Genomic DNA, 11,663 nt, shown 5'->3' with positions numbered 1-11,663 from the left:
CAATTCACTGCAGACTTTGTTTATGATGTCTTGGTTTAGTATTTAAAACCAACCCATTTAATAATGCCAAACCATTTAATAACAGCCATAGGAGCCAAATCTCATTACAGTCTTTGGAGTGCTGAGCTTTTCCTTACCTTTCTTTTGCCTTTTGGTGCTGTCCCTTCTACAGGATAGTTTTCTCTGTTGGGTGTGGGCTCAGAGGCAGTCAGAGTGCTTTAAAAAAATGTTGGGGGAGGCCCTGAAAAATGGGAGGAGCTTCCTGCTCCTTCAGCGTTTTGCAAACTAAAACTCCCCAGCCTTCCTTAGGAGTTCTGAGATTAAGCAAGACGCTTATGTTCTTAGGTCCAGGGTAATAATCTTTACAGTGACACCATCATACACTTACACATATATGCATAGTATAAAAAACCTTTTTATAATGGAGGTGACCAATGTTCATCAACCAGGCTGCAAATATGAATAAATATACAAAGAAGTTAAAATTATCCCTAACCCCACCATACAGAGATAATTATAACCAACATGGATATTTTGGTATATCTTTCCAGACATTTGTCTGTCTACCCATATACACACCTGAACAAAAATGGAATGACACTCTGTTATTCTCAATTTGATTTTTCACTTTCTAGTATATCAATATCTTTATATCTATAGCAACACTTTAAAGGTTTGTGAATTCTGTTTAGTTGATGGGTTAGTTATCTGTCTAATTCATTACTCTGAGTTAGGCACCATTTTTGGCATATGATTGTACCCAGATGAGTGAAACAGATTATGTTCCTGGTCTCCTAGAATTTACATTCCTGCTCTGGCCTGGCTGTCTTAAACTTGACAACATCTGGATCTGTGCATGCCACTGTCAATGTTCCTAGTTTGCTTACCCTGCCCAGACCTATATCTCAACTTGATGTTTCTGCTTGTGTGTGTACTGGTTGAGATGAACCTCTTGGACTGCCAAGATCTTCCTGTCCATTGGCCTCTTTTTGACTTGATATAGAAATGACTTATTTTTCATAATTAAAACTTCTTTCTATTTTGGATAATTTCCTTTTGCTTATAATCTCAGTTATTAACACTAACATTAATTAAGAAGCCTAAATCAAGGAGATGGAAAACCTTTGTGTACCTTGGATATTGTCTAAATGAGAGATAACAGATTTTGTTCTTCAACAAGACCAGTAGATCTAAGAACTCTGAGTTTTTTTTTAAACATAAATTCATTCAACAAATATTTATCAAACATGTCTTAGGTATCAAACGTTTCTAAAAGCTACAGACACAGAAATGAACAGAAGAAAGAATACTCCCTACCTTCACGGAGCTTGCCTTTTAGTGAAGGGAGTCAGGTAAGCAGTTAATAAAACAGAATAAACAAGTAGAGTAGCTGGTGATAAGAGTTCAGGAGGAAAATAAAGCAGAAAAGTGAGGTCTGAGATGTAGGAGTGGAGGATAGTTTGATAATTTTTTAAAAAAGATTTTATTTTTTGACAGATCACAAGTAGGCAGAGAGGCAGGCAGAGGGGGAGGGGGGAAGCAGGCTCCCTGCTGAGCAGAGAGCCCGATGCGGGGCTGATGCAGGGCTCCATGTGGGGCTCAATCCTAGGACCTTGAGATCATGACCTGAGCCGAAGGCAGAGGCTTTAACCCTCTGAGCCACCCAGGTGCCCCCCCCCTAGTTTGATAGTTTTAAATAGGGTATTCAGGAATCATTATTTTTCTGAAATTTCCCCAATTGAATTGGATCCTGATAAAAGTCTTACTCTGTCAAATAGAGCAACTCCATGACAAGAGTAAAAGACACAACAAAGATGATCAATGACCACAGAATTAAGGAGCTTTAAAAGAAAGAAAGAAAGATCCATTACCTCACCCATCTACCTGGTCTGGGCCCTGCAGTCACTTCCCTGAGCCATTCCTGAAAGAGTCCAAGATCCCTCAATTATGGCTACTCTCATAAGAACAATGTATATATCAACTGTCATATCTCTTCCTCCTTTAATTTTAACTTTCTATTATTTATTTCAACAGAAAATTTCTTCTTAAGACCATGATTCTTAAACAACACAGTAAGCCACCTAGACTGAACAGACATGTACAAAACATCCATCCAATGAAAAGAGCATAAGTGCTCTTTCCAAGTCTACATGGGACATTCTCCAGAATAGAGTATATGTTAGGCACACATTAAGTCTCAACAGATTTAAGAAGATAAATGTGATAAAAAATATCTTCTCATTAGAGAAGTTGTGGTTACATAATGGGATGAATTTAGAAATAAATAAATAAAGCCAGACAATTCACAAAATTATGGAAATCAACACATTTTAAACAACCAGTGGCTCAAAGAAGAAACCACAAGAGAAATTAGAAAGTACTTAGAGACAAATGAAAATAAAACAACATACCAGAACTTATGGGACACAGCAAAAGTGGTGCTAAGGGGGGAATTTATAGCTATAGATGCTTACATTAAAAAATGAGATCTCAAATAAAAAACCTAACTTTATAACTTAAGGAAGTAGAAAAGAGAAGAACAATCTAAACCCAAAGCCAGCAGAAGAAAGGAAATAATAAAGATTAGAGCAGAGATAAATGAAATATATATGAAATAAGAGAATAAAAACAGTAATGAAAATCAATGAAACTAAAACTTGGTTCTTTGAGAAGATCAACAAAATTGACAAACATTTAGCTAAATCAACTAAGAAAGAAAAAGAAAGACAAGAAGAGAGAATACTCAAATTACTAAAATCAGAAATTAAATGAGGGATTACTATATATTCTACAGAAATAAGAAAAATTGTAAGATAGTGGTATGAACAATTGTGTGGGAAAAAATTGGATAACCTAGATGAAATGGACACATCCCTACAAACAAAAAAGCTACCAATTGTAAATCACAAAGAAATAGACAAATGGACATCAGAAAAGAAAAAGAAAAGCCTAGGACTTGACGGCTTCACTGATGAATTCTACCAAACATTTAAAGAACTAATCCAATCCTTCTCCAACTTTCCTAAAAAATTGAAGAGGTGGGAACACTTCATAACTTATTCTATGAGGTCAGAATTACCCCAAATGCTAAAGCCAAAGACACTACAAAAAAAGAAAACTACAGATCAGTATCCTTTATGAACATTGATGCAAAAATCCTCAATAAAGTACTAGCAAATTATTCAGAAGCATATTAAAAGGATTATACTCTATGATTAAGTGGGATTTATTCCCCAAATGCAAGTATGGTATAGCATGTTCAAATTGATCAGTGTAACAGACCACATCAAAAAACAAAGGAGAGAAAACATGATTATCTCAGTTGATGCAGAAAAAATATTTGACAAAATTCAACACACTTTCATGACAAAAACACTAAAAAAGATAGGAGTAAAAGGAAACTGTCACCACATGTCCAAACTGTGTATGAAAATCCTATAGCAAACATAATACTCAACTGTGGAAGACTGAAAGTTTTCCCTCTAAGATCAGGAACAAGGCAATGATGCCTCTTTTCACCACTTCTGTGTAACATAGTCCTGGAAGTTCTAACCATGACAATTACTTAAGAAAAGTAAATAAAAGATATATAAATAGTTAAGAAGTAGAATTATTTCTATTTGTAGATGATATGATCTTACATATTAAAAAAAAGTCCTGGGACGCCTGGGTGGCTCAGTTGGTTAAGCAGCTGCCTTCGGCTCAGGTCATGATCCCAGCGTCCTGGGATCAAGTCCCACATCGGGCTCCTTGCTCCGCAGGGAGCCTGCTTCTCCCTCTGACTCTGCCTTCCACTCTGTCTGCCTGTACTCGCTCTCTCTCTCTTACAAATAAATAAATAAAATCTTAATAAAAAAAAAAAGTCCTAAGAAGTCCACAAAGAAATTGTTAGAATTGATAAATGAATTCAGCAAATTGTAGGATAAAAAGTTAACACACATAAATCAGTTGCTTTTCTGTATACGAGCAGTGAGCCAAGGAAATGACAAAAGGAATGACAAAAGCAATTTCATTCATAATAGCATCAAAAAGAATAAAATACTTACAAATCAACCAAGGAGATGAAAAACTTGTACAATGGAAATTATAAAATGTTGCTAAAAGAAATTAAAGAGGACATAAATAAATGAAAACACATCCCATGTTCATGGATTGGGAGGGATTATATTGTTAAATTCCAGTATTACCAAAGCAATATGCAGATTCATTGTCATTCCTACCAAAATCCCAATAAACATTTTTTTGAGAAATAGAAAAACCCATACTAAATTTTTTCTGGAATCTTCAAGGGACCCTGAATAGTCAAACGATCTTGAAAAGAATAAAACTGGAGGACTTAAGTATCCTGATGTAAAAATCTACTACACAGCTATAGTAATCAAAACAGCATGGTATTGGAATCACTAACTCATTAAAAAAACAAAAAAGGAAAAAAACTAAGATAGTTACCAGCAGACCCACACTGAAGGAAAATCAAAGTTCTCTGACCAAATGAAATGATCCCAGATGGAAGCATAGAAATACTGAAGAATGAATGGGTCAATATGTGTATAAGAATATTGATGGCATGAAGAAAAAACCAAAATGTCTAATGAGGTACATGCCCAAAGCACTAAAAAAGATATTAGGGTAGTAAATAAATTCAAAGTGTTATATAGAACTTTCATTGACTTTAAGAAGCCAAAGATGCATAATGTGGTCCCTAAGGAAACTCCCAACAGAATAGTAAAAGACAACAAATGAGTTAGTGGAAAAGGAAGGATATATTTCATTAATTCAAGAGTAAGTATATGAGGAGAAAAGGAAAAGTAGAACAGGTGAGGCAGATTGAATATAAATGGAAAAATGGTGGACTGAGAGGTTAAATGAAAGTGATAAAGTATTCCAACTAAAGACAAAAATTGTCAGACTACATTTTTCAAACAGAAGAGCTGGGCAGTCAGAAAAAGGACATTTGAGGAAATGGCAAAAATTTATTTGGGAATTAAGACTAGGAAGAGTGCCGGGATATGGTAAACTATGAGAATAAACATACTCTTCTAAAGACTTTGAAGTTTGTTCTGTCAGAATTAATCTTGGAGCAAATACTCTTGGTCCCAGTCTCTGTGCTAGAAGGTGATGGGTAGAAACATGAAAAACTGGTTCAACTGTTACAAAAATTCTCATCAAACTAATTACCTTGATCAGTGTCCCACAATTTCCTCCCACATCTGCCACAATGGAGTTTAGGACTTGCAGTTTGGTGCAGCGATTAAAAGTGGACTTAGGTGGCTTGGATTCAAGGCCCTCCTTCTTTTAATTCTTTAATTTCCTGGTTGACCCATTCATTCTTTAGCAGGATGCTCTGAAAATATGCAGGGAATGATCCCAATCTTTTGGTACCAGTTCAGACCTGATTTGTGACCCAGGATGTGATCTATTCTGGAGAATGTTTCACGTGCTTCTGTTGTTCCATTCTGGAGAATGGATCTGTTCATCTATTCTGGAGAATGTTCCACATGGTCTGTTGCTTTGGGATGGAATGTTCTGAATAGATCTGTGATGTCCATCTGGTCCAGTGTGTCATTTAAAGCCTTTATTTCCTTGTTGATCTTTTGCTTAGATCATCTGTCCATTTCAGTGAGGGGAGTGTTAAAGTCCCCTACCATTATTGTATTATTGTCGATGTATTTCTTTGATATTGTTGTTAATTGGTTTAGGGAAATAGATATTTAAAATTGTTAGATCTTCTTGTTGGACAGACCCTTTAGATATGATATAGTGTCTTTGCTTGTCTCTTATTATAGTCTTTGGCTTAAAATCTAATTTGTCTGGTATAAGGATTGCCACCCCAGCTTTCTTTTGATGTCCATTAGCATGGTAAATGGATTTCCACTCCCTCACTTTAAATCTGGAAGCATCTTTGGGTCTAAAATGAGTCTCTTGCAGAAAGCATATTGATGGGTCTTGTTTTTTTTTATCCATTCTGATACCCTCTGTCTTTTGATTGGGGGCATTTAGCCCATTTACATTCAGGGTTAGGGTTAGATATGAAGATATGAAGATATGAAGATATGAATTTAGTGCCATTGTCTTGCCTGTAAGGTGATGGTTACTCTATATTGTCTCTGTTCCTTTCTGGTCTGTTACTTTCAGGCTCTCTCTTTGCTTAGAGGACATTTTTCAATGTTTCCTCTAGGGCTGGTTTGTTATTGGCAAATTATTTTAGTTTTTGTTTGTCCTAAAGCTTTCTATCTCTCCTTATATTTTCAATGACAGCCTAGTTGGATACAGTCTTTTTCTCATTTAGTGCTCTGACAATATCATGCCAGTCCTTTCTGGCCTACCAGATCTCTGTGGATAGGTCTGCTGCCAATCTAATATTTCTTCTGTTGTAGGTTACAGACATCTTGTTCTGAGCTGCTTCCAGGGTTTTCTTGTTGTTTCTGAAACTTGTAAGTTTTCCTTTTAGATGATGGGATGCTGACCTATTTTTGTTGATTTAGAGGGGGGTTCTCTGTGTCTCCTGGATTTGGATGCCTGTTTCCTTCCCCAAATTAGGGAAATTCTCTGCTATAATTTGGTCCAATATATCTTCTTCCCTTCTCTCTCTTTCTTCTTCTTCTGGGACCCCAGTTATTCTAATATTATTTCATCTTATGGTATCACTTATCTCTTGAGTTCTCCTCTTGTGACCCAGTAGTTGTTTGTCTCTCTTTTGCTCAGCTTCTTTCGTCTCCATCATTTGGTCTTCTATACCACTAATTCTTTTTTCTGCCTCATTTATCCTAGCAGTAAAAGCCTCCATGTTTTATTGCACCTCATTAATAGCTTTTTTGATTTCAACTTGGTTAGATTTTAGTTCTTTTATTTTTCCAGAAAGGGGTTTTATTTCTCCAGAAAGGGATTCTCTAGTATCTTCTGTGCTTTTATCAAGCCCAGCTAACACCTTGATAATCATCGTTCTGAACTCTAGTTCTGACATCTTACTAATGTCCATATTGATTAGGTCCCTAATTGTCAGTACTGCCTCTTGTTCTTTTATTTGAGGTGAGTTTTTCCACCTTGTCATTTTATCCAGATAAGACTAGATGGATGAGAGAACAAAATACTAAAATGGTAGCAACAACCCTAGAAAAATATACACTAACCACATCAGAAGAGACCCAAAACTGGGGGGAGATGGCAGGAGGAAAAAAGATATATACGCGCGCGTGTGTGTGTGTGTGTGTGTACACATACATACACTGGTAAATAGAACAGAGCCACATATGTGATTTTGGTTGTATTTTGGTCTGTTAGAAGAAACTGCCTCCCAAAATTTTAAAGAAAGAAAAACATATATATATATATATGCAAAAATAAGGGTAAACATGATGAAGAGATAGAATATGACTGTAAAGATGAAAATTAAAAAAAGATTCTAAGAAAGGAACTGATACGGTAAGAAGTTGGTTGAAAAAAGAAAAAAACACAGGAGAGAATGTGATCAAGCAGGAGACTAGAACAAAGCCATACACTAAGGGAATATTTTGATTTGTTAGAAGAAACTGTATCCTAGAATTTAAAAAAAGAAAAACTTATATGTACACAAAAAGTAAGATTAAATACAATGAAGGGACAGAATATGAGTATAACAATGAAAGTTAAAAAAGATTTTTAAAAAGGTATTGATAAGATAAAATAGTTTAAAAAGGTTAAAATAGGAAAGAGGAAAAATTAAAAAAATAGAATAAGAAAAAATAAAATTAAAAAATTTAACTTTCAAAGACTAAAGAATCATGGGGAAAAAAGCCATGAATTCTATGTTCTGCTTTCCCGTAGCTCATTGATCAGTGAACTTGGTCTTGGGGGGACATTCTTGCTGATCTTCTGCAGGAGGGGCCCATTGCCGTGATTCTCAAACGTCTTTGCCTGGGGCAGAACCGCACACCCTTGCCAGGGGCGGGGCTCATCAATCCGCTGGGGTTCGCGCTCGGAGCTTTTGTTCCCTGAGCGCTTTCCGTACCGCGTTGGGGGACGGGAATGAAGATGGCGGCTGCCTGGTCTCGCCGGCGGAGCCCGAGAGCTTGGGCCCGCTCCTCGGTGCGCCCCCGGGGAAAAGCCGTCAGCCCCTGCCTCTCCCTGGTCTCGGCTGCACTCGAGCTCCCCGGCCTGCGACTGAGAGTTTCTGTCTCTGTCGCGCGGCCCGCGTGGACTCTTCAAACCCAGCGGATTCGGGCAGTGCACCCCTGGGCCCCTCCTCCCGTAGGAGGAAGCGGGGAGTCTCCCTGGAGCTGCCACTGGTGGGGTCCCTGCTCCCAGAGTAGTGGCCCGACTCCGCCTCGAGTCACAGTTTATGAAACGCCGAGCTGAGAGCTCACTGCTCGGCTCCATCTCTCCCCCCGCTGCCCGGCTCCATACCCGGGGGCTCTGCCAAACTCAGACACCCCCGGTCTTTCTGGGACCACGAGGGACCTGAGACCACACGGCCCCATGAGGGCTCCACGCCCTGCTTCGTCTCTGGAGCGACGGCCGGCATCGCAGCAGACGTCTAAGCGTTCTGATTTTGGCCCCGCTGCTCTCTCACCTGCTGGTAAGTGGCTGACCTTGGATTCACTTCTCTGCACATCCGACCTTCCAGAGAGTGGTTGCTTTGAAGAGGGAGCAGGAGGCTGGCTGAGGACAAAGCAAAAGCTGGCACCTTGCACCCCTCTCCACCCGCTCCCCTCGGTAATGTGTGTGACATCCCTCAGGCACCCCTACTGCGCTAAAAGAAGAACAAATAGTTAACTTGCAGAGATCACAGTCCTGCAAGGCCGAGTCTCCCTTGGTTTACAAATGTCCTTGAGATTTACAACAAAGAAGTTACCTTATCAATAGCCCAATTTCCAGAGGCAAATAACTCAGTTCCTCAAGCCCTAAGGTCGCCCTCCTCTCCATAAACAAAACTGAAGGAGGCGGAGGTAGAAGGAAAAGTAAATAAAGTTAAATTTCTTCTAAACCTGAATCTCACTAACAAGGATGCTTGATAGCAGGAATGTGACATTCCACCAGGAGACTCCCCAATTGCCTTTATGTTAGTGACTCGTTAGAGGGAAAATGGCCTTGGCTTGAGAGTAACCAGGCCTTCAATATCCTGACAGTCTTCTTTACCCCAATAGCCCTTCTGAACACCCCTTTGTCCTCACCTCCCCAACTTGTGTGTACATAACCAGCCCCTCCTCACATCCCCGGTGCAGCATCTCAGTCTGCCCATGGGTCCTGTCCCTGTGCTCTAATAAACCACCTTTGTGCACCAAAGATGTGTTAAGAATTCTTTCTTAGCTGTTGGCTTTGAACCTCACCCCATCGAACCTCACCTACGTTCAAAAACTTCATCATCTTTTCTGTTCCTAGAACTGCTGCTGTTCTCTTCGATCTCCTGTTGGATTTGTAGGTGTTCAGAATGGTTTGGTAACTATCTAGCTGAACTCCTGGGATCAGATGACATTTAGGTCTCCTACTCCTCCGCCATCTTGCTCCTCCATCACCAGAAGGAGCATTTGAACAGACGTAGGACAAGACCCTTCTTGCAGAACATGGTTCAGTAGTGGTGGGAGGCTCTGGCCAGGCAAATTCTTCTTCATTTGCTGACTGGTTCATGAGGTCCCACTTTTGGGTCTTTATCCATTTCATTTAGGTGATGCTTTGATACTTCTTTCCCTCCTATGGCATAAGCACAGGACCTCACCTTCTAGTTGAGAAATCCTGACAAAATCCAAATACTCAGGGGATAGGGATGCTGGGTAAAATACAAATTCTGCACAGGCTACACTTACTCTAAAACATTATTTATCGTTTATCTGAATTTTGAAATTAACTGGTTGTCCTATACGTTTGCTAAGTCTGGCAACTTTGGGAAGGGTCATTATTCATTTAAAACCGAGTGTAGGGGTGTCTGGGTGGCTCGGTTGGTTAAGTGTCAGCCTTTAGCTCAGGTCATGATCCCTGGGTCCTGGGATCAAGCCCTGCATTGGGCTCCCAGCTCAGCAGGGATCCTGCTTCTCCCTCTCCCTCTGTCCCTCCCCACCTCTTGTGCACTCTCTCTCAAATAAATAAATAAATATATCTTTAAAAATTGAGTGCCAATTAATTTGTCAGGTTTGTTTTCTTGAAAGCATGTTTTCTATAGGAAGGGGTAAGTCAGTCTATGGGCGTTTATGGAAAAAGGAGTCTGGATGATGGCCTTCGGAGAAAGTCATTATGGAGAAAGAATAAATAACAAAAAAGCAGGAGTTATCCAAGTGGATGGTGGTGGATGGAGGTGTGTGTGAGGTGAAGGATATCTGTGACAAAGGGAACAGCATGGGCCAAAGCAGAGAGTAAGAATCATAGTGGTATGAGTTTAGGAAATAGGACCAGGCTGTCATCGTGAGTAGAAAGAGGGAAGCAGGGAGAAGTAAGAATGAGAGAGATGAAGGCCAGTTAACGGAGGTCCTTGAATGCCCTTGAGCTTGAACATTGTCCAAAGGATGATGGGAAGATTTTGAAGGGCTTTGAAGATGGACTTGCCATGCCACACTTGCAGCAGTGTGGACAGTAGTTGGGGGTGGCCTGGCATTAACTTCCCTATGTTTGCTTTGCTAGTAGAAGGATTGGTATGGAATCTGCCTGCTTCATTCATTTATTTATGAGTCTAGTCCCTGAAGGCATCCAGGCTGGGATGTTTAAGGACTTCCGTAATGCTTTAAGGTAGATTTGTAATACGAGTCAGTCCCTTAATAGGTGCAAAGCTCATCAGATGCTTAGCAGTGTGGTTAGCGAAGGCCCCGTGATGAATCAATGCTTCAAATGCCTGAAGATGACTTTTTTTTCCCCATTGCAGGGAGAAGTGACTAATGAACAGACATGGAGTCTCTGGTTATACTTCTTTTGTATAAGGTAAGAAAAGAAAATGAAGTTAAACCTTATTAACTGTAAGTGACGACCAGGGAACAAGCTTGTGACGTAAGATGTAAACTTTAAATTGCACAGGAATTTCAGTTGTCACTTCCTTGTGGCTTTAAAAAACTGACCCCTCATATTCATTTTGCCGCCAACTATTTTTTTACTAAAAGCCACATTAGAATACTGCATCCAGCTACATCTTTGTTGGTTATAGAGATTTTATATTACCAGGTCGTGGTCTTATCTCTTTAAAGAAATCAGTAGACACAGCCCAGGGTGTTATGCCCAAGGGGTTGCCTTTGGTCTTGATAGTAGCCTGGTAAGTTGGTCTCTTCGTTCCAAATCTTTTTTTTTTTTTTTAAGAATTTTAAAAAAATTCTTTATCTTTTACTCAAAGCCCAGATACTTGCTAAGTCTTCAGAGAGAGCATCTTTCTTCCACTGGTGGGTCCTGCTTTCTTCCCCAGGCTCATTCCTTGTCTTTCCCCTCCAACTCTCCCTGAAGTCATGACGAACTTCCACCGTTTCTTCAGATGTGCCTGCTTCTTTGTGTCTCTCTCCCGAATTCTGCAGGGGGGCGTCTCTCAGTAAGGATGGCCCCTTTAACTCCCTCCCGGGACATGAAGAATATAGTCCACATCAAATGACACTTCCTCAGAGAAACCTTTTTAAAAATGCCCCGGAAAAATCTCTCTCCCCATACACGACCCCTTCACATCTCTTTCCTATAACCTCGATCGTATCTTACTGTGGCAGGTATGTACACATATATGCTCA

At 39.7% G+C, this 11,663-nt stretch overlaps 1 long non-coding RNA gene across 7 annotated transcripts in view; it reads left to right on the top strand.

Annotated features, from left to right (window-relative positions):
* LOC106006209 overlaps window positions 1–11,663 on the top strand; it is a 41,713-nt gene that overhangs the window by 232 nt on the left and 29,818 nt on the right. For 3 of the 7 annotated variants that reach the window (XR_006607969.1, XR_006607966.1, XR_006607965.1), the window contains exon 2: window positions 10,826–10,881. This is a non-coding gene — a long non-coding RNA (uncharacterized LOC106006209). Of the gene's footprint in view, window positions 1–1,256; window positions 1,353–7,788; window positions 8,555–10,825; window positions 10,882–11,663 lie in introns of those variants that run through there. The other 4 variants (XR_006607970.1, XR_006607967.1, XR_006607971.1 and 1 more) reach the window with 2 other exon arrangements.

This window comes from Mustela putorius, unplaced genomic scaffold (genome assembly GCF_011764305.1).
Source record: "Mustela putorius furo isolate JIRA1106 unplaced genomic scaffold, ASM1176430v1.1 tig00000785_pilon_pilon_pilon, whole genome shotgun sequence".
Lineage (NCBI taxonomy): Eukaryota > Metazoa > Chordata > Mammalia > Carnivora > Mustelidae > Mustela > Mustela putorius.
The sequence above is the reverse complement of the archived record's forward strand: the minus strand, read 5'-3'. Positions and strand labels throughout refer to the sequence as shown.